A 23485-nucleotide genomic window follows, 5' to 3' on the forward strand; every position below is an offset into this window, starting at 1 on the left:
CAGAAAGATGAAAGGCGGAGTTGGCCCTGCAGGGATTCGAACCTGCGTAGCGGGATTCGAGCAAATGACAGAAACGAGCGCTCAGCTGGCTGTGCTATCTGACTGGCGATTTTGCTAAATAGTGTGGCGCTTCACCAGTAGCAATAGCAGGGGGTGATATCAACTGACCCAAAGGCTCAACTGCCAACAAGAAATGAGGTTACCTGCACCCCCTTTCCTGAGCCCGCGGGTGCACTTCACCCATCACCCCCTCTATGATTCCCTGCCTTCCCTCTAGACATTGCTGCCAAGATACATGGGGGTCTCAGAATCAGGATCAGACTCTTGACAGGCCGCATCTATTCTCTTCCTGGCCCTGTGCTGGATAAGCCGCAGCCTACACAGAGTGCCCTGAGAGCTGCAATGTACCTCTGTGGTGATTGCTGCACTCAGCCTGCATCCTGCACGTTTTCAAGTGACTGGCTGTGTGCAATGTGGGCCTGGTACGGTTCTAGGCCAGCGGGATCCAGTATAAGGCCTCCAGGTTGGACTAGACCCCTGAAGTCCCTTGCTCGGCGCTCCGCGCAGACAGTGGTTGCGGGAGAGCAATGTGCTCTGTCAGTGGATAGCAAGCAGAAGACTCCTCGGCTGCAGGGGTTTCATTTGTCTGGATCGTGAAACAAAGACGCCGTTCCCTGTAGCAGATGCTCTAAAGATTGCCTGCGAGCACCACCGGACTAAACACCTGATAGCCTAAAAGCATGGACTGCAATGACAACCGAAAATGCATACATATATATGGGTCTCATTACGAGTGTGGCAGTCTGGAATTATGGGTGCCGGTCGCACCGGACCGGCACCTATTTCCGGACAACCACACTACAACTTTGCGGGCGTGGGAAGTTTCGCCCGGCTGGTCTGACCTGTCATGCGTAACGGCACCCACCCACAGAGTTTTCATGGAAGCACCGTTAGCAACCGGCACCGTTAGCAAGTGGTATGAGACTCCACGGGAATGGGGAATGGGGAATTACACGTTCTGGCACCTGACTTCCCGATCCGCTGGTACTTGGTCCCGCTGGCACCAGGAAGTCAGTTGCCGGAAAAGTGTTATGAGTCTGGCGCAGGGTTACCGCCGGACTCGTAATGAGGCCCATAATCACCTTATAATTAGGCAGCTACTTTCTGTTAAGAAAAAACAGAATGTTATTTGTTTCTGCTGCTACCCCATAAAATGTTGGTCAAGAATACTTGTCACGATACACACAAATGCCCTATCAAACATGACTGGTTCCTGGGACATTCTGTTACAAGGATGAGACGCCTCATACCTGCTCAATACCTGAAAAGGTTATCTGATTATCCGAATCTAAAATCCGTCAACTACCAGTTCACATTCCTATGAGAGTCTAGCGCCAACATTGCCGATACAGCGTCATTTTTCAGCCTTACTTCAAAAGAAGTGCTTAACAAGGTTTGCTTGCATCAGAAGCTGAAATCACAGACTTGCACCCCAACATTAAGTTAAAGCTTCAATTTGGGATACAGCTCTTCCAAACCCTTTAGTATTTTGAGAAGGTGTAATGTTTATTATCATTTTTCCCAGTGTGTTCTTGGTACCTCTGTTAAATCCTGCTTCCGTGATGACATGGCACAAACATAGATTTGCTGTTGCTTCTATGGGACTCACACTTTTCTGTTGGGCACATACATGACCTGATGCAATGACATGTCTTTTTATGAAATTCGTCCTGCAAAATGCAGCATTTTGGCCTAATCTCTATAAGACTTTCCTCAGTGGTTTCAGGCTGGCTCACATTGTTTGCACTAAGCGCTTGCAATAAACGATTTAAAAATCCTCTAAACCCCGCTGTTTAGTATTGTTCTTTTAATTTTCATTTAGCCAGTATTACCACCTAATTGCATTTAACACCCCTGGTCTAAGTCCTGTAGACAAGCAGAAGGCAGCGTCCTACTCAGAGGTTCTACTGCGCTTGAGTGCACGCGCATCAGCTCTGCAGCAACAAGCAATAGATTTGAGCCCATTTTGAATCTTATGGAATCCAACTTAATTTGCGACTTTTGGCCAAGTAGGAAACTCATGAGTCATGTTAAAGTTCATGTGCCCTGAATTCTGCAAAATATACATAGCTTAAAGCACCCCTTACGGTAAGTTGCAAGAATATTACCAATCACTGTGGAGTTCTGTGACAAAATAGATGAATGAGGCTGAAGGCGGTGTTCCTTTGAAAGGCCACGTGACTCTGAGGTGACTTCAAATATCCTTTTTACGAGTGGTACATGGCCACACCATCATTCCCTTTCATACTTGGGGCCTCATTATGAGGTTGGCGGTGCAAAAAGAAAGTGTTGGTAATTCCGTTGCGCCACTTTTCCTGCACTGACAAATTACACGTATTGCGGAACTACCACGGTGGCATTACCAATTGGTAATTCTGCGGATTTTAGGGGGAAGAGTGTAGGATTTGCTTGATGCTTGATGCTGGAGGTAAAGCCTCAATATCTCCTCCAAAAATCTGTGGAATTAGCAGGCAGAATCACCAGTCGGTAATTACGCTCGTGGTAATTCCCCAAAAGAAATGGGCACTAACACCTCCTTACCGCCCGTGGTAGGCACAAGGGAACAAGTGGTGGTAACGGTAATGACGGTCGGCGGTATTCTGTCAGAGTTACCACTGTAATACAGCCAAACTCATGATGCTAAAGACGCTACATCAGTCAATACTTCTAGTCAATGGAGAATGCATTTGGTTGAAAAATAAAACACCAATGTGCAGCTTGTAACATTGCAAAAATATTCAAGCAGTTTAATGGAATTCATTTAAATGCCGGGCTGCAGATTAAAATAAGCAATAACACACACATGTGTTGCTCTCGTCTACTAATTCCAGCAGTACACAAAATAAACATACTACCAAACATTAAAAAGTTCAGTCTCAATTAATGGCTTTAAGGTGTCACAGACAGGTATTTTACAAGAAGGACATGTAAGTGATAGTCACATATTACTGAATTGCTCCATTATTAACTGCAATTCTATGAGCCGACTCGAACAGCTTCATTGTGAATTTGTAACTCAACTGCACTATGTAGATTCGAGTTGATAAATCATGTTCTGATTACAGGTGAGCATTGCTGTCAAAAGTAGACTATGTTAAGATCATCAGCTGAGAAAAAGAATGGTTTGATGTTTGTATTGTTTGTGAATTATTTTAAAGGTTTGTTATAAACCAATAAAATAAAAAAAATAAAAAATAAGTTCATTATTTACAGGCTGGTATACACATATTTCAGGCTGCGCAGTATTGTAAAGTTTATTCTGTGGCCTACAAGTTAGGAAAATAGGTGGGAAATGGTTCCATGAAGCCAGAAAAAGAAAACAAACTTACTTAGGGCCCAGTTTTCCTCTCGGTCTCCGGCTTTTTTCGCTTCTCTTCTGTGGTCAAGCTGTGCTGTCTGTCCTTTGCTCACACAGCCATGAATGACTGACACAGACACTGCCAACTGAACTCCAGTGCAACCTAGATGAGGGGCTAGAATGAGCACACAGAGACAATGAATCCTCAATGACAGGCAGAGCAGTACTGCAACACACATCGTTCACAAAAAATAAATCAGTCATCAGTCACAGAAAATGCTTTGCACACAGTTCCAACACAGTCTATCAGGGGAGTTGCTAGGTCTGGAAAAGATCCGGGGCTAAGCTGATGTCGGAACTGTTGGTACTCGGGGCTAGCTAGTCTTTTGGCTGTAGCTCCTAAGATTCTATCCAGGGCTACAACCAAAAGATCAGGGGCTATAGCCCCCTTAGCCCCCCCCTAGCAACGCCCCTGCAGTCTATGTTGTAGTCATTTTCTAGAAACAAGATAATGCCGTGACAGAACACCATTGATAATCTTTATGTTGTTGTTCTTAGTGGACTGGTTGCATTTGTTTTCATACATCCAGTGGTTTACTTACCTTAGACTTCGATTATGGGTCCATAGTGGGCAAAGCCGGCCCCAAAAGGCATAGGTGGGGCGTACAAGAAGGTCAGGTGGACATAAGAAACCAAATAACACACAGGCTTATTTACACAGTGTAGGCATCAGGTACATCACACCCCAAACCATAAATTAGTTCCCCAAAACTGATTTGTTGAGGGTTGCTAAATAAAAATTATTTTGATTAGCAATCAAATGTATATGATTAGCAAATTTGTGTAGCCTTATTGCCATTCAGGGCCGGGGAAAGACGGGTGCCTCTGTGCAGCAGCACAGGGTCTAAGGGCCTTGCAGCATTGCTTCACTACAATTTTGGATGCATCACTGGACACTGCTAACTTGGCAAATTCAACAGAGCTTCCCACTAGGGCCCTCCCTGAAAATATCAACACTCTACTCTATCGACAGAGCATTTAAATGGGAAGCTCCTTTTTAGTGATTGTGCATTGTTTCTGACAAGTGTTGACTTCAATTTTCTTTCACAAAATATTTATTATCAAGCAGCATGACTGTCAAACGACTATAAGAAGGTGACCTTATCATACTCAACCTGTGTACATTTCCAAAACTCAGATTATGTATTTTAGCCTCATATTACTTTGCATTCTGGTTTTTGTAGTTTCCCATTCAAGACTAGGAAAATAAAGCTTCGCCCATGCTCTCTGTGCTTAACATATTTCTCTATGGATTTATATATTTTTCAGATTGGCCATTAGGATTTTTTGGAAGCATCATGTCATCTCTGCTAAACAGAGCATTCTTGAAAACTAATTGCTGGTAGGCCGTCGGTAGTACTGGCAGCTGGATCTATGTGATTTCTGCATTTGGCTGGTGCAGTAAACTCGGCACAGTAATTGTATGATCCCCGGTGGCCTACCGCCAACCTCGGCTTACCGTTTCTGCCGCCCGATATCCCGGTAATACTGGAATATTATAGGCAGCAGCGGAAAAGTAAGTTCCCATTGCCAGTGCTTCAGTGATTTATCTGCCGGTAGGGGCCTGAACTACCGGCAGGTTAGGCCTGCCAGCAGTTCACAGCCCCTACCGGCAGACTCGGAGTGAGCTGGTCTGGAAAAGTTGCCGCTAATGTTGGATACCATAGGGGCAACGTGCTGGTCTTGGAAGCAAGACCACGGAGAGCAACAGAGTTTCGAATCCCGGATCCGCGCTTAGAAATCAAACTCATGCACGGTATTAGGTGCGTTATAAAATAAATAAATAAATCTAATGTGATGAAGCCCATGGTCTTAAAAACCTATGTTGCTAAATGGTCTCAAATCCTGGCTTCACAAATTAGTGTGTGATCCTGGGCAAACCTTTGATTTTAATCTATGTTATTTACTAAAATTCAAACTCCCCCAAACCGTTCTGTTGACATGTGTACACTATACAAAAGCAATCTCACTCATGGTACTGCTTTGTGTATATTAATAAGAACGCGAGTTGACATACTGCACATCACAGCGCGATTTTTGTCACTTGGATCGTGTACTCAATTTGAGGAACGGAGCTACAACAATATACAGATCTCCGAACCCCAAGGAATAGGAGTTGTTTTCAATCTACTTTTGTCCAACACTCCAAACTTTGTTTAACGACATTCCGTGAACACAATACACGTGAATGAACTTTGTCTTCTCGACTTATATTTTTCCCAGCCGAGATACATTTCACTACCATCTTTGTTTTAATAAGTTGCATTCCATGAAACTGAAATAAAATTAATGTTTACCTGGAAAACAACATACAATAAAATCCACGATGCGCAGAATCCCTAAGGAAAAGGATAACAGGAATACAAAAATGAGGATTCATTCCGAAGTAAAAAGTAATATTGAAACAGAATTTACTTGAATCAAACTGTGTTACGATGAATATGAAGGGAAGATTCGAGTATTAGATCCCTCAGTCCGGTTCCCGGTTCTATATTTGTGGATACCTACACTATACAAAAGCAATCTCACTCATGATACTGCTTCGTGTATATTAATAAGAACGCGAGTTGGCATACTACACATCACAACGCGATTTTTGTCACTTGGGTTACTTAGAGTAATTTCTTCTGACGTAACTTTCCATTGAGTATCTAAAACTATGATGTCATTTTCTGTGATATCCCTTCCAGTGATGTCAATCCACGTCAGTCAGGTGAGTCTTCGTGTCTTTTGATGCACAGAACCAGTAACATTCCATTGAGTATCTAAGACTATGATGTCATTTTCTGTGATATCCCTTCCAGTGATGTCAATCCGCGTCAGTCAGGTGAGTCTTCGTGTCTTTTGATGCACAGAACCAGTAACTCTCCATTGAGTATCTAAGACTACGATGTCATTTTCTGTGATATCCCTTCCAGTGATGTCAATCCGCGTCAGTCAGGTGAGTCTTCGTGTCTTTTGATGCACAGAACCAGTAACATTCCATTGAGTATCTAAGACTATGATGTCATTTTCTGTGATATCCCTTCCAGTGATGTCAATCCGCGTCAGTCAGGTGAGTCTTCGTGTCTTTTGATGCACAGAACCACAACAATCTTAAACCTGGCTCTGCTTTCAATGGCAAGCAAAGTTCACGTTTGGACGGAAGGGAAGATTTCAGAAAGACAGTGGTCTTTATAGAGTTCCTAGCATTTGGCATGTACATGCATGCAAGATGACTTGCCTGCGCTCTGCAGATGTGGCCTGGCTGTAACATCTGGCCTTTGCAGGGTTAACCATAGTCTTAGATTTGATTGCTTTCACCAATTTATGAAAGTGCAGAAATGGTAACCTGTACCTTCACTGCAGAGTCACTGCAGAGTCACTGCAAAGTCACATACCCGAGCATCAGTGACTTTCAGGTGCACACGCCAGGCAGAGGTCCGTGTGCACACCCAGCCTTTCACATGTGCACCCTCTGCCTTACAAATGCATGCACTCCACATCCTTTCACATGCACACATGGCAGACTATCACATCCAAGAACACCGGAGTCTGATGGGAAAGAAGGAAGGGTTTGAAAAAGATTAACAGAGAAGAGAGGCGAATTAAAAGAAAACTGATTTAGGAGACAGAGAAGAGGGGTCAGATCTATGGATGGATGAAGGGTAACTGAGAAGAGATAGATATGGGCAGATGGGCAGAGAGGAGGTGTCAGAGGAGTGGATGAATGAAGGGTAACTGAGAAGAGGCAGATATGGGCAGATGGGCAGAGAAGAGGTGTCAGAGGAGTGGATGAATGAAGGGTAATTGAGAAGAGATAGATATGGCCATATGGGCAGAGAAGAGGTGTCAGAGCTATGGATGAATGAAGGGTAAGTAAGAAGAGACAGATATGGGCAGATGGGCAGATAAGAGATGTCAGACGAGTGGATGAATGAAGGGTAACTGAGAAGAGATAGATATGGGCACATGGGCAGAGAAGAGGAGTCAGAGGAGTGGATGAATGAAGGGCAACTGAGAAGAGACAGATCTGGGTAGATGGGCAGAGACGAGGTGTCAGAGGAGTGGATGGATGAAGGGTAACTGAGAAGAGATAGATATGTGCAGATGGGCAGAGACGAGGTGTCAGAGGAGTGGATGAATGAAGGGTAACTGAGAAGAGATAGATATGTGCAGATGGGCAGAGACGAGGTGTCAGAGGAGTGGATGAATGAAGGGATATTGAGAAGAGATAGATATGTGCAGATGGGCAGAGACGAGGTGTCAGAGGAGTGGATGAATGAAGGGTTATTGAGAAGAGATAGATATGGGCAGATGGGCAGAGAAGAGGAGTCAGAGGAGTGGATGAATGAAGGGCAACTGAGAAGAGACAGATCTGGGTAGATGGGCAGAGACGAGGTGTCAGAGGAGTGGATGAATGAAGGGTTATTGAGAAGAGACAGATATGGCCATATGGGCAGAGAAGAGGTGTCAGAGCTATGGATGAATGAAGGGTAAGTAAGAAGAGACAGATATGGGCAGATGGGCAGTCAAGAGGTGTCAGAAGAGTGGATGAATAAAGGGTAACTGAGAAGAGACAGATATGGGCAGATGGGCAGAGAAGAGGTGTCAGAGGAGTGGATGAATGAAGGGTAATTGAGAAGAGACAGATATGGGTAGATGGGCAGAGAAGAGGTGTCAGAGGAGTGGATGAACGAAGGGTAATTGAGAAGAGATAGATATGGGCAGATGGGCAGAGAAGAGGTTTCAGAGCTATGGATGAATGAAGGGTAAGTAAGAAGAAACAGATATGGGCAGATGGGCAGAGAAGAGGTGTCAGATGAGCGGATGAATGAAGGGTAATTGAGAAGAGATAGATATGGGCAGATGGGCAGAGAAGAGGTGTCAGAGCTGTGAGTGAATGAAGGGTAACTGAGAAGAGACAGATATGGGCAGATGGGCAGAGAAGAGGGGTCAGAGGAGTGGATGAATGAGGGGTAACTGAGAAGAGACAGATATGGGCAGATGGGAAGAGAAGAGGTGTTAGAGGAGTGGATGAATGAAGGGTAACTGAGCAGAGATAGATATGGGCAGATGGGCAGAGAAGAGGTGTCAGAGCTATGGATGAATGAAGGGTAAGTAAGAAGAGACAGATATGGGCAGATGGGCAGAGAAGAGGTGTCAGAGGAGTGGATGAATGAAGGGTAACTGAGAAGAGATAGATATGGGCACATGGGCAGAGAAGAGGTGTCAGAGGAGTGGATGAATGAAGGACAACTGAGAAGAGACAGATCTGGGTAGATGGGCAGAGACGAGGTGTCAGAGGAGTGGATGAATGAAGGGATATTGAGAAGAGATAGATATGCGCAGATGGGCAGAGAAGAGGTGTCAGAGGCGTGGATGAATGAAGGGATATTGAGAAGAGATAGATATGGGCCGATGGGCAGTGAAGAGGTGTCAGAGCTATGGATGAATGAGGGGTAACTGAGAAGAGACAGATATGGGCAGATGGGCAGAGAAGAGGCGTCAGAGGAGTGGATGAATGAGGGGTAACTGAGAAGAGACAGATATGAGCAGATGGGCAGAGAAGAGGTGTCAGAGGAGTGGATGAATGAAGAGTAACTGAGAAGAGATAGATATGGGCAGATGGGCAGAGAAGAGGTGTCAGAGCTATGGATGAATGAAGGGTAAGTAAGAAGAGACAGATATGGGCAGATGGGCAGAGAAGAGGTGTTAGAGGAGTGGATGAATGAAGGGCAACTGAGAAGAGACAGATCTGGGTAGATGGGCAGAGACGAGGTGTCAGAGGAGTGGATGAATGAAGGGTAACTGAGAAGAGACAGATCTGGGCAGATGGGCAGAGACGAGGTGTCAGAGGAGTGGATGAATGAAGGGTAACTGAGAAGAGATAGATATGTGCAGATGGGCAGAGACGAGGTGTCAGAGGAGTGGATGAATGAAGGGTAACTGAGAAGAGATAGATATGTGCAGATGGGCAGAGACGAGGTGTCAGAGGAGTGGATGAATGAAGGGATATTGAGAAGAGATAGATATGTGCAGATGGGCAGAGACGAGGTGTCAGAGGAGTGGATGAAGGAAGGGTTATTGAGAAGAGATAGATATGGGCAGATGAGCAGAGAAGAGGAGTCAGAGGAGTGGATGAATGAAGGGCAACTGAGAAGAGACAGATCTGGGTAGATGGGCAGAGACGAGGTGTCAGAGGAGTGGATGAATGAAGGGTTATTGAGAAGAGACAGATATGGCCATATGGGCAGAGAAGAGGTGTCAGAGCTATGGATGAATGAAGGGTAAGTAAGAAGAGACAGATATGGGCAGATGGGCAGAGAAGAGGTGTCAGAAGAGTGGATGAATAAAGGGTAACTGAGAAGAGACAGATATGGGCAGATGGGCAGAGAAGAGGTGTCAGAGGAGTGGATGAATGAAGGGTAATTGAGAAGAGACAGATATGGGTAGATGGGCAGAGAAGAGGTGTCAGAGGAGTGGATGAACGAAGGGTAATTGAGAAGAGATAGATATGGGCAGATGGGCAGAGAAGAGGTTTCAGAGCTATGGATGAATGAAGGGTAAGTAAGAAGAAACAGATATGGGCAGATGGGCAGAGAAGAGGTGTCAGAGGAGCGGATGAATGAAGGGTAATTGAGAAGAGATAGATATGGGCAGATGGGCAGAGAAGAGGTGTCAGAGCTGTGGGTGAATGAAGGGTAACTGAGAAGAGACAGATATGGGCAGATGGGCAGAGAAGAGGCGTCAGAGGAGTGGATGAATGAGGGGTAACTGAGAAGAGACAGATATGGGCAGATGGGAAGAGAAGAGGTGTTAGAGGAGTGGATGAATGAAGGGTAACTGAGCAGAGATAGATATGGGCAGATGGGCAGAGAAGAGGTGTCAGAGCTATGGATGAATGAAGGGTAAGTAAGAAGAGACAGATATGGGCAGATGGGCAGAGAAGAGGTGTCAGAGGAGTGGATGAATGAAGGGTAACTGAGAAGAGATAGATATGGGCACATGGGCAGAGAAGAGGTGTCAGAGGAGTGGATGCATGAAGGGCAACTGAGAAGAGACAGATCTGGGTAGATGGGCAGAGACGAGGTGTCAGAGGAGTGGATGAATGAAGGGATATTGAGAAGAGATAGATATGTGCAGATGGGCAGAGAAGAGGTGTCAGAGGAGTGGATGAATGAAGGGATATTGAGAAGAGATAGATATGGGCAGATGGGCAGAGAAGAGGTGTCAGAGCTATGGATGAATGAGGGGTAACTGAGAAGAGACAGATATGGGCAGATGGGCAGAGAAGAGGCGTCAGAGGAGTGGATGAATGAGGGGTAACTGAGAAGAGACAGATATGAGCAGATGGGCAGAGAAGAGGTGTCAGAGGAGTGGGTGAATGAAGATTAACTGAGAAGAGATAGATATGGGCAGATGGGCAGAGAAGAGGTGTCAGAGCTATGGATGAATGAAGGGTAAGTAAGAAGAGACAGATATGGGCAGATGGGCAGAGAAGAGGTGTTAGAGGAGTGGATGAATGAAGGGCAACTGAGAAGAGACAGATCTGGGTAGATGGGCAGAGACGAGGTGTCAGAGGAGTGGATGAATGAAGGGTAACTGAGAAGAGATAGATATGGGCAGATGGGCAGAGAAGAGGTGTCAGAGGAGTGGATGAATGAAGGGATATTGAGAAGATATAGATATGTGCAGATGGGCAGAGAAGAGGTGTCAGAGGAGTGGATGAATGAAGGGATATTGAGAAGATATAGATATGTGCAGATGGGCAGAGAAGAGGTGTCAGAGGAGTGGATGAATGAAGGGTAACTGAGAAGAGATAGATATGGGCACATGGGCAGAGAAGAGGAGTCAGAGGAGTGGATGAATGAAGGGCAACTGAGAAGAGACAGATCTGGGTAGATGGGCAGAGACGAGGTGTCAGAGGAGTGGATGAATGAAGGGTTATTGAGAAGAGATAGATATGGGCAGATGGGCAGAGAAGAGGTGTCAGAGGAGTGGATGACTGAAGGGATATTGAGAAGAGATAGATATGGGCACATGGGCAGAGAAGAGGCGTCAGAGGAGTGGATGAATGAAGGGCAACTGAGAAGAGATAGATATGGGCAGATGGGCAGAGAAGAGGTGTCAGAGGAGTGGATGAATGAAGGGTAACTGAGAAGAGACAGATATGGGCACATGGGCAGAGAAGAGGAGTCAGAGGAGTGGATGAATGAAGGGTAAGTAAGAAGAGACAGATCTGGGTAGATGGGCAGAGACGAGGTGTCAGAGGAGTGGATGAATGAAGGGTTATTGAGAAGAGATAGATATGGGCAGATGGGCAGAGAAGAGGTGTCAGAGGAGTGGATGAATGAAGGGATATTGAGAAGAGATAGATATGGGCAGATGGGCAGAGAAGAGGCGTCAGAGGAGTGGATGAATGAAGGGTAACTGAGAAGAGATAGATATGGGCAGATGGGCAGAGAAGAGGTGTCAGAGCTATGGATGAATGAAGGGTAAGTAAGAAGAGACAGATATGGGCAGATGGGCAAAAGAGGAGAAAGGAAGTTATAAGGATTGGAAGGATAAAGGAAAGGGGGAGAGAAAAGTGAAAACTCATGATGCTAAAGACGCTACATCCGACAATACTCATTAAAAAGTAATGAAAGAAAAATATGCAGAGGAAGAGAGGAAGGAAGAAAGACTGATAAGGGGAAAGGCAACTCATTTTGTTTCATCTTGACATCAGCCTCCTCCCCTCCCCCCCAGTATGTATAGCAAGCGACACAGACAGACACAGCGGCCCCTCTTATCTCCAGTGCCCATCTACCAGCGTGATCACTTTGGAGGTGACCTGCACCCCGAGTCTCTGCTGTCCTCTTTGTGTAGGTCCCCTGAGCTGTCCTGGAGCATGGTGCACAGACCAACAAATGCGATTTTCTAATCTGGAATCATCTTGAAAAGCAATTCATTGTTCTTACATCTTGAATTGCGATGCGATACCGCTCATTGTTATGCCGTGCACCCCAACAAACAGCACGCCCCCTATTTAAAGGTGGTTGGATTTTGCCAGGATGTAACCTACAACAAATTAAAGTGAGGTTGGTTACAGCTTGCGCAGAAAATTATCACATAACTCCAATGAGGTGCAAGCAGCCCCCTATCTAAAGGAGAAAAAAACAACAGGAAAAACAATGCAAATAGGTGTAAACATGTCTCCTGCTCAGACGTGGAGCAAAACACGTGCGCACTGGCTTGGCATAGGGAAAGAAACAAGCATTCACAAAGCCAATGCATAGGCAGTTGTCAGACATTGGCATATTATGCCAGATACCTACACTATTTGCCAGCTATTTCCATCATATACCCAGGGAGCACCATCATGTGTCAAGTAATGCCATGTTATGGTCTAGTGTTATGACTCGGGAGGATAGCTGAGGGTCTCGGGAGGATAGCTCAGGGGCAATGTGCTCACCTTGGAAGCAAGACGACATGGAGCACCACAGGTTCGATCCCTGGGTCCGCGCTTAGAAACCTATGGGTATTAAGCGCGTTATAAATAACCTATCATATCATATTGCTATTGAAAAAGCATGAAACTCTCTAGGTACTCTGGTGAGTCAGAGGCGCCCACCAACATGTTTATGGCGGTGGCCATGCAACAGAAGAGTGGAGTGGTGCAGCTGCGGGATGTTGTGGACCCCAGAAGGGGGAGAACGTGTTACCCTTCTCCCCTCCACGGGCCAAGCCACAGTAATCCTTCACCCAGTCGGGCAGAGAACATGAGGGGAAAGGACTACAGGTCCTTGAGCTTGGCGGAGCAGAATGAGATGCATACCCGCTGGACTGTGCAAATGGCATTAAACGGATCAGCAATACCACAACCATAAGCAGGCAACTTTGCCTCTTGCTCAGCGTTTCCCCACTGTGGTAGAGCACAGAGAGGGCACGCATCAGCAAAGGAGGGAATCCAAGATGGCTACTTATGTCAATCTCCCTTAATCCAATATAAGTGGAAAACCTATCAAGACCATAACCATCAGTTAAAGAAGCAAGGAGAAGTGAGGTATTCAGAGAGGTTGAGATAGCTTGCAAAAGAAAGAGACCACTACAAGCAATGACACAAACACACCCAATGCAGTATGGGTATAAAAGGGGCTGGCAAAAGTCAGTGGCTTGGACACGAAGAAAGCAGTAGTGTCCTTTGGATCTCCCTTGCTACAAGAAGGGTCTGCTTGAGGGAGAAGGCTGAAAAGACTGCAAGGGAAGCAATGCAAGCGTGTAGACCCCAGGAGGTGCTATGCCTTGGAAGTCCTGGAAGATGAAGGCTGACAAGAAGGGCACAACAGCCCCTCTCAAGTCCTTTGAAGAATTAAAAAGCGAGAGCTAAAGGTTTTCCAACAGCGATCCCTAGGGGAGGGCATGAGGGCAAGAGAATCTCAGCGGCCTGAAAAGGACCCTGAATGAGGGGGTGAGGAGAAATGTCCTTTAAAAGCAAGGTCTGAGAAGAGACCTATTGTGGATCCTGAAACCACAAGCTCTAGGAAGAGCCTGGTTGAAAGGACTGAAACAGCAATGTCTCGAAAGCGATCCATTGTGAATCCTGAAACCCAATACGGCAAGAGGGAGAGACCTGTTATGAATCCTGAAACCCAAGGCTTAAGAAAGAGGGACTAATTGGGAAGTTTGTTTTACTGCATTAGAATAGGGATGGACTTTCAAGAGTAGGCTTGTAAAGTGTTTTCTTTGGCCGATCTTTGAAATGCTATGTCATTAGCTTCAGGTGGTCAGCAGGCTACGGACTCATAAATGCTAGGTTTGAAACTTTTCCGTTGGCCAACCTTTCAGAGTCTCATTTGTTAGAAGTAGGGCATCACCTGAGGGTTGAAGACTATATTGCAATAGATGTCTGTGTTTGATCTTGAGAGGATCATCAGGAGCACTAAAGAATCACCATTTCATTGACACATCCTTAGTCAGAAATGTAGGCAAAGTTTCGCTATTAACCATAAGGTGGTTATCTGATCCCGACCATTTTGGTATTGCAACAGAAATACAGCTGGAATCACACTTTAGTTGTGAAATGTATCCTTGCCTTGAGTTACCCAAAGTACACAACTATGATCCAATGCCTTTCCCTGCTTTTACATAATTCTCGGGAATGTAGCCAGGTTGTGTAGCAGTGACAGGTATCATATTATCAAACTTGCATGTGGGTATCCCCCTTACTTCGCAGACACCCGGGGAACAACAGTAGCAAATTCTGATAGAAGAGGTGTCTTGCGAGAATTTTTATTATTTTTTTTTTATTGATTGTTCAAAATCAAATTCAATTAAGGGCTCTGGAAGTGACAAAGGATCATCACAGGCAGCAATGTGAATATTATTCATTACTCATCTGCCTATCAATATTCTAGCCGGAAAGTGTCTACCTTATGGAGAGAGATTTGTTGGTAGTTTGGACAGTCTCTAGAGTCTATCTCTGGTTCCAGAATTTGGGTTGTTACTGCAGTTTCCACACACAGCTAATTGAAGGCATGTTACAATGATAGGCTATTGTGCTGTAGGAGTTACTAATACATGTTAAGAAACATGGAATATGGCACATGAGCGATCGCTTCCAGTGTGAGATGTGGTTATTATCATTGTTATCGAACGTGAGCCTAGATTCAGGAAGCAAGGGCACTTTACAATCAGAGAGGGAAGAACATGGTGCAGAAAGCAGAGAAACAGGAAGCGGGGAGATAAGAAAAGGTGTGGGGATCGGGGACAATTTGGCAGAAAGGGATTTACAAGCGATCAGGGGAGGAAACAGGTTCAGTTTAAATGTATAAGGTAGATTTGCAGGAGCCTTGCGCAGAGCTTATTTTCAGTTAATAAAAGGACACATTTTCCCAAGCAATAACCAGGCAGGTTAGGAAGTGCAAGGCATGGAGAATTTGAGAAGCTGGGAGAGGCGACCCCCCCCCCTGGGCCCCAGGCAGTGGATCTATAGGGGCAGAATGGGGGAATAGATAGACCAGAGAGGGTGCTAGAAACCTTAGCTGCCGACTGACTTGACAACAACAAGAGTTCCTTCTGGTAGAGTAGTGACGAGGCCCACTATGACTGCGGACCTTCACCTCATCCTTACCTGCTAGCAGCAGAGAAGGGCTGCGTGTCATGTCTCTCAAAACACTGAAGCATGGGCTGGACCACTATGGAGAGCCACCTGAGGAGGGGATGAGCAGAAGCTAGCCTTGTGTGAGCCACTGGGAGATTGGGTGCCATGGAGGCCAGAGACAGACCACTAGGAATATGACCGAGTGGAGAAATAGGCAACAGAATTCCTAGTGTGTTTATTCCACATGCAATTACACTAATGTTCTCCTAAATGTGATCGGGGGCACCTTTGCCACTTGTCCTCCTTAGCAAGGGCCTGCTTGTTCGGATCTTAGAAAGAGATCTGTATATTGTGGGGAACCTATTTCTTAAACCTATACTCATGGCCAGTCTGCCGGTGCTGCCCAAAGCGGTGCCAGATCTAAGCTGTGCCTGCCACAATGCCTATGCCACTTTGGCAGAATTCCCCACACACAGGTTTAGACAGGGTCTGTTAGTTTCTGTCCAAGTGTTTTTATTTATTTATTTATTTATTTATTTATTTATTTATTTATTTATTTTTGTATGTATTTATTTTATTTGTTGGGAGCGCCCAGAACTGGAGGTATCACGTAAGTGTGGGCTGCCTCAGATCGAGGTAGGAATTAGTATTGAAAGGTGGAAGCCAGGTTCTTCCTGAGTGTGTCCAGGGGTAAAACAAATCTCCTGCATGGGTTTCTCCGATGTTATCTCAACTGTGTTACTGTAAAGATGGAGCCCACCAGAATGTCCACTTGGAATGTAATGCGAGCGATTCTTAATGAGTAAACTGGTCATGTTGAAAGATAAAAACAGTTTGTTTGTTAAAGGGGCTACTGAATGTGAAGTTGAATAAATATGACTACTGTGACTTAGGGTACACAGAAAGGGGCTCATTATGAGTTTGTCGGTATCCTGCCGGTTATTCCAGCGGGATACCAGCAAAGTGCACCTACCATTTCCGCCACCTGATATCCCAGCGGAAAGGGCAGCGATTTCCCATTCCATGGAGTCCCAGAGGACACCATGGATAGGATTGCCAGAATCACTGGCACGGGTAGTACTAGTGCTGGTGATTTCAGCATTAATTTGCCAGTAGGGGCCTGATGTACCGGCAGGTCAGGCCTGTCGGGAAGTCAGTGACCCCACTGGCAAACCTGTGTTTCCCTGGTCCAGAAGAAATGCTGGTGCCGATTTATCTGCAATTGTACTGACTTTTTTTCCAGACTGGGTAGCTTGTAATGCGTCCCAATACATCTAGTTAGTTGTTGGTAGGTTTCGGCATTTTAATGTTCTGTGTACCAATCACTGCAGATGTTTGGGTGCCTACCCGCCATAACCGGTCAGGTTGGGTCACAATAATCATGAGCCAAGTAAACAAGGAATGCCAACAGTTTAGCCTTGTGTGTAGGCAAGGGAAAGGCACTTGCCAGGCACTGCCATAGTGATATTAACTAGCCATTGATGGTAGCATGTACAAAATGGTGCAAGTACCTAGGCATCTAATAGCTGTGTCTGGCAAATGCCTAATACTAATACACAAGCCAAAACTGTTGGCTTGGCCAATGCTTGTTTTTAACAGCACTTCAGTGAAGGACACGCAAAGTGCTTATAAATCGAGTGGCTGAAGGCAGACCTGGTTAAGATATTTTTAATACACCAGAAGTGTATTTACTGCTCCAATTAAGTCATTAACGGTCAGATTGCTTTGAAAAAGCACTGTCAGTCACTTCGAGTGCAACGTTTGATGGTAAGTCTTGAGAAAAACTAGCTCAAAAAGTCCCCATGAGGAGGTGTTTTGGGCAGGGAGGGCCAGGAACTGGGTGGAAAGGGCCATACGGATTAGAATGGCCAAGGGCAGTAAATGGATGGGCACATAACCAAACAACACCGACAATCTTTGTGTTATCCTCACATGCCATTTCTCCCTATCTGTACTCTAGTGCAATAGTTCCGGCTTACAGGTGCCGCAAGCCACCTAATAGCCCAAACTAAAAAGAGGAACATCCGAACTGCAAGGGGGTAAAAAGGGTGACCGACACCTACAAACTAAGGAGGCATTAACATCATACTAAGTCGCCTGTTAAAGATCCTGGGTAGCGCCTGGAAACATGGAAACCAGGATTGCACTATAGCTCCTACTATGTCAATTTCGGATCTGGGACACCTCGTCTTGGTGGCTGTTTCACTGCATTGTTTTATGGAGGTTAAGTCCCCCCATGCGCCACTCCTATATCCCCAACCCTTGCTTCCCCACTAACCATAAAAAGATTAATATATATTCTCTTACTACGCCCCCTACAGCAACAAATGCTGTTAAACAGCAGCTCTGCCAAATGCGGTTGCTGTGAGCCGGTCGGCCACCATTCGTTTCACCTCATACGGTTTTGCATTGGAGGGCACTAGAAAAAAAAATGATGTATGCATTGACATAGCCATGCTAAGACCGTCAGACCAAAGCATGATTACAGTGGCCACCCACCAGCGTAAACTGGGCCTGGGAAAATCTTTCCCCATCCTGACAGCAGGGCTATGGATTAACCTTCCCACCATCATAAGAAAGGAAGTTAATTATCTTCATTTCGCAAACTAGTGAAGACTCATATTTTCAACTAACCTCTTCAAGAGTGATACTTCCGTAAGCCCTGTGCTCATGCCTCGTACATTGTTTTTCGTTTGTCTCCAGTGTCCATGTCTCTGCGCCCCGAGTTACCGGCGCAATAGAAATAAATAAATAAATAAATGCAACTGCCTGACTGGTGCGCACCCCCATTAGTGGGTACCGGATAGGGAGTACGTCAGTCTTAGAGCGGCGCTGCCTTTGGCATGGAGCCCAAGTGCCCACAAAAGTATTGTACTTCCTGGCTGCACCATGGTTCTGCAGAAGTCGGAGGGGTCGCAAGGGCCCCCCACATAGATATTAATGCTTGAGCATTCATAAGGTGTTCATGATAACTCTGCTTTTCTGGCTGTCCTGAATGTGTCTGCACATTTTGTGTAACCAGAAAATGACAACAGATTTTCACATAGTTTTAGAGGAGATGGGGCAAGGCCATTTTCAGATCCTGTTCTGCTCGCAATATCTCCCTTTCATCTTTATTATGGCACTGTCAGATTAGTGTTCTGCCCCAGGGGAGATGATAGGGAGTACGGCCCTGTGTGATTCTTTCCAATCATAACTTCCATTGCACTGATACTGTCGCTCAAGGGGAGTTTTAAAATAACTTCTTCCGCGTCTGTTGCTGCCCCCCGGTCTCCTGCCTCCCTTGGCTCCGTCTCTGAGGAACCCCTTGAAGTCTTGAAACCACTGCCCTTCAGCCCCACCCACACCCTTACAGCCCAGTGCCCCATGGGGACTGGCTAGTTGGGCTACATGCTGGCCCGCTGAGGGAACACAGAAAAGAATGACACAGAACCCAGGGTAATAAAGGCTTTATTATATGTGTAGTGTGTGTGTGTATGTTTTATTTATTTATTTATTGGAAGAAACCATCCAGCACACCATGGGGCTGGATGGAATGTTGAAAGTAAAAGTATAAGAGACAGAACAATAGAACAGAACTCCCCTACCCAGGAATGGGCTGGGCAAGGGAGAGAAAAGAATCCAGAAGGATTTAAGAAAGGGAGACAGTTGTAAGGACAGTTAAGAAGAGGCAGAGCAAGAGAAAGAATTACCTGGGGAGTCGCTGCCTCAAGCGGCCCCCTGGGGCCTTAATCCTTTGGAACAGAGACAGAGACTGTGCAGGGGAGGGGCGAGCTGCTATGCCAGGAGCGGCTGGGCCAACCCTGGGCCGTGGCATCTGTCGACCCACAGGGGGGCCAGACCAGATGGGCCCCAGATACATTTATGGCCCGGGCAGCGTGGCAGTAGTTTCCCGGGCCCATCAAGAACAGTCCGGCCAGGCCCACATGTGGGGGCGGCCCCGACCAGGTTGCCCGGTCGTGCCCCCAAGGCCCACCTCGTGGCCAACGAGGCGGACCTGCTATTGAGAAAAACCTACCGGGCTGCGTATGTCAGGAGCATTCGGGAGGTTGCAGAGACGCGCAGTACAAGCCCTAGGTCGGCCGCTGCCAACCCAGGTGAAGAGGAGCCAGTGTGCAAGTCACAGGTAGCTCCATTGAGCAGCCCGGGTGAAGAAAGCTACGGGCTGCCCAGTGGAGCAGCTTGGGTGAAGGCACGGCCCGCCCCCTGCATCTCCACAACGCATTGCTGAGGGGGCAGGCCAGGAGGAGGCCTGACGCTCTGCAATGAGCGCGGCGGCATCCCCATAGCAACAGGGATGTGCCACCGGCTCTGAGAATAGTGCCCGGGCCACGGCAGTGATGTTGGGTGGGCCCCCCAACCAACGGGTCCCACCCTAAATTAATACTTATTCCACGGGCCGTGGCTCTGGTGTTGGGTGGGCCCCCCAGCCAACGGGGCCAACCCTAAACTAATATAAATACTGCGGGCCGTGGCAGTGATGTCACGTGGGCCCAACAGCCAACAGGGCCCACCCTAAAATAAATACTGCGGGTCTGGCCGGTGAGTGTGGGCGGTCCGCAGGTGCATAGAGGGCGAACCAGGCCAATCAAAAGAATGCAGGATGTGCGGTGGCCCCATGTGGTGGGCAGGGCCACCCTGGAAGATAAGGAGGGGCCAGCCCTCACCCGTCATCTGTGGGGCAGGGTCCAGTTCATCAGCCAGTGTCATCAGGAGCAGCCTTGAACATTGGACGGACCTAAAGGTACTGTGAAGGGGTAGCTGTCTGCAGCAGTCACCCCATTGTGACATGGGGTTTTGTGTTTGTGTAGTATGTCTATATGTTATGTGTATAAATCTGCATTTTTAAGTAGGGTAAATGTTAAGTAGGGAAGGTTAGGAAGCTGGGGTATTAGGGGCATGTTAAGTAAGGTAATGGTTAAGTAGGACTAGATGAGATGGGCATTAGTTTAAATAGGGGTAGAGGGGAGGTACCCAATCGTGAGGTGGTGGCATAGGTTGGCGGCCTATCCAAGGCCACCTTGCAAGATGGGACCACCACAGAGGCCATCCTCGGGCTTCACTCTCCATGTGGGTGGTACCTGAGTATAGGAAGGGATTGGTTGCGGCAAGCTCATCCTTAGGGTCCCTGGGACCCCTCCAAGGAAGGGTGAGCTGATCTAGCTGGTCCCAGCTTTGATGGAGCTCACGCCGGGGGAATCCTAGGGTCTAATAAGGGTATGCTTACTAAAGGGGGACACCGTTGGGGGTCTCTATAAACATGTACTCTGGTGTCTGGGTCTGTTAATTATCAAGGAACTCATGGTGTTGCCCATCTCCTGAACTAACCTTTCTATTTGCAGGTTGCTTAGCGCACCCCACCAGAGCAGCTGGTCTGGGATGGTGGGGTGGTGTCGGGGGGTCAGTTTCTGGCCCAGAGTATTTATAATACTGTGCTCGACTGGGCCAGGGGTAAGAAAAACCAGGGGCTACACCCTATAAAAACCTCAGCACACCTGTTACTTCCCCATGTTTGATCCACCTCCCTTAACCTCCTACCACATGCCTCCCCTCCTGGACCCACCCACCCCACTTACCTCATCTCCTCCTCCACTGACCTGGCTCGTCCTGTCCTCATTCACTCGCCACTTATTCAAGGAGAGGACTTTTCGCACTGTAGTACGTGCACAACGTCCACTTCTGAATACACACCATGGGCAATATTGTACAGTGGTCCTTTTGCTCCATTCTTATAATAAAAAAAGGATGGGTTTTGTATTTGATCAGATTCATAGGACTAATTTAATGTAGGGAATAACCAATCAGTTACAAGAGTTCAAACAGTCAGGGGGACAAACCTATCAGGACTAAGATTAGAAACTCAAACCTATCCTAGGGATTATAAAAAGGGCTGAGAAAGTTCAGTAAAAAGGAGACTCCAGCAGGAAGCAGACATGCACGTCAATGCTCCCTTGAAACAAGGAGAATGACAAACACAAGATATAAGACTATCTCGACGGAGACAGTGCATAGCCAGCAGAGGGTCAAAGAATCCAGACTGGAGACCATTTAGGTCTGGGCACCATGGAGAGAGAAGTTCACCACTGTGATTGAAAGATACTGTGTACGCCTTGGGGGAATAGGAAGGCCAAAGCCTAAGGCTTTCCACCACAAAACCCTAGGTGACACAATATCATCTTCCTGAAAAAAGACCCTAATGGGGAGGGGAACCCCTCATTAGTGCGGATATGAATCCTAAGAGATCTGCAAGGAATCCTGAGAAACATATGGTTTGGAAGGGACCATTTATGAATTCTGAGAAACAAAGGTTCTAGAAGAGACCTAATGTGATGCTGGGAGACACCTGCGAAATCTGAGGAAATCTAAGGTTTTGAAGACACTCATTTAACCAAAGGTGCTGGATGGACTTAATAAGAATCATAAGAATCATAAATCCTGCAGTAATCCACAAGAAAACCAAGTCCTTGTCCTGGGAGAAAACTCTGGGTGTTTAAGCGCGTTATAAATACGCAACTAAGACACAAAAAAACCAATAAAACAAACAATTTCTGTAAACAGCGCCTCGATGCCGGCGCTTTGAAAATATAAAATAAATACAATCATGGTCTGGCTTCCAACGGGTAGGCCTTCTCTGAGTGCTAAACCCCAAGACATTGGTTAAGATTGAAGAAATAACTTAAAGCCTGAGAAAAGGAATCTCAAAAGCCTATGACCCGGGAGAGGTCTTCAGGGACAATGATACAGGAAGAAGACCTTGGGAGGGACAGCCTATGAGTATCTGTGAAATAGCCTTCCCAGGAGATCCTCTTTATTTATTTGTGTTAAATTGAACTAGGGTGGGACTTTTGGAGATCAGATTTTTGAGAACCTTGTGTTGGCCAAGTCTTGGGCCATTTGTGTTATAGCCTGGGTTAGCCTTAAAGGTAAGCACCTGGTAAAATCACTATTTTGAAAACTTTTCGCTGGCCATTTCTTTTGGATACTATTTATAGCATAGGGTGTTGCAAGGAGAGACAAGGGGCCTCATTACAAGTGTGCCGGTCCGGTAACAACGGTGCCGGTAAGCCTGCCGGCACCGTTGTTACCGGACCAGCATACTACGAGTCTGCGAGCAGCTGCCGTCCCACCCGCCAGGCCTGATCTGGCGGGCGGGACGGCACCCACTCGCAGACTTTCCCGGAAGCACCGGCGCCGTTAATCATAATGAACATTCTCTCAGACATGGGGGGAGGCAGGACATGTTTGCATCAGAGTGTGCAAAGTATTTACAGGTATTACGCACAGTATTGAGTAAGGATCAGCAATTTGACAAAACATCACGTCTAAATCATAAGCTACCCACATAAGAAAGAAATAAAATCCATTAAAGGACAGAAGAAAGAAGAGAAAAACAAAAGGTGAAACAATATCAGAGAATACAAATGAACTTCAGATGAAAACTCAATGCATTTCTCCTTAAATACAGGTATTTCATTATTCATCCCCCTGGCCCCAGTACAGGGCTCTTTAACGCCAGATCACACTACAATGAGGCAATTTAAATAAAACCGCAGGCTATGGCTGGATGGAAAGGCAGTCGTTTGTACCTCGAAGATGACTGTCTTAACCCGAGCTGACAGGACTCTCAGGTGTAAAGCTGTCTTACAGAATTCCGGTTCCATGTGATAAGGTCCCTGCAAAAATGTAGTCTGACAAAAATGTCACCAAAAAATGGCTGCGGTTTGCAGGGACATTCTCATGCCCGCAGCCCTCAAAACGTTTTCTTTCCAAAGGAGGAGTGAGGGGTTCCGGGGGACACCCCTACAACCCCCACTCCCCTTGACCCCATATATATGGTCAACCTATATAAAGTCGCCACAGCCGTTTCCCAGGGATCATATGTATGGCGACTTTATGTATGGGGATGATATTACTGGATACCAGAATTCCCTGGATTTTGTTAGGCCTTGGGATTCTGTATCATGGCTCACACCGGCTGCTATCCTTGAAGTGCTCAATAATTG

At 46.4% G+C, this 23485-nt stretch overlaps 1 protein-coding gene across 1 annotated transcript in view; it reads right to left on the reverse strand.

Annotated features, from left to right (window-relative positions):
* ZBTB20 (zinc finger and BTB domain containing 20) overlaps nt 1-23485 on the reverse strand; it is a 3989371-nt gene that overhangs the window by 2811968 nt on the left and 1153918 nt on the right. Inside the window, exon 4 of the mRNA XM_069635901.1 lies at nt 3390-3533. The gene's annotated coding sequence lies outside the window, so the exon portion shown is untranslated. The remainder of the gene's footprint in view (nt 1-3389; nt 3534-23485) is intronic.

This window comes from Ambystoma mexicanum, chromosome 7p, assembly GCF_040938575.1.
Source record: "Ambystoma mexicanum isolate Mex_15411 chromosome 7p, UKY_AmexF1_1, whole genome shotgun sequence".
Lineage (NCBI taxonomy): Eukaryota > Metazoa > Chordata > Amphibia > Caudata > Ambystomatidae > Ambystoma > Ambystoma mexicanum.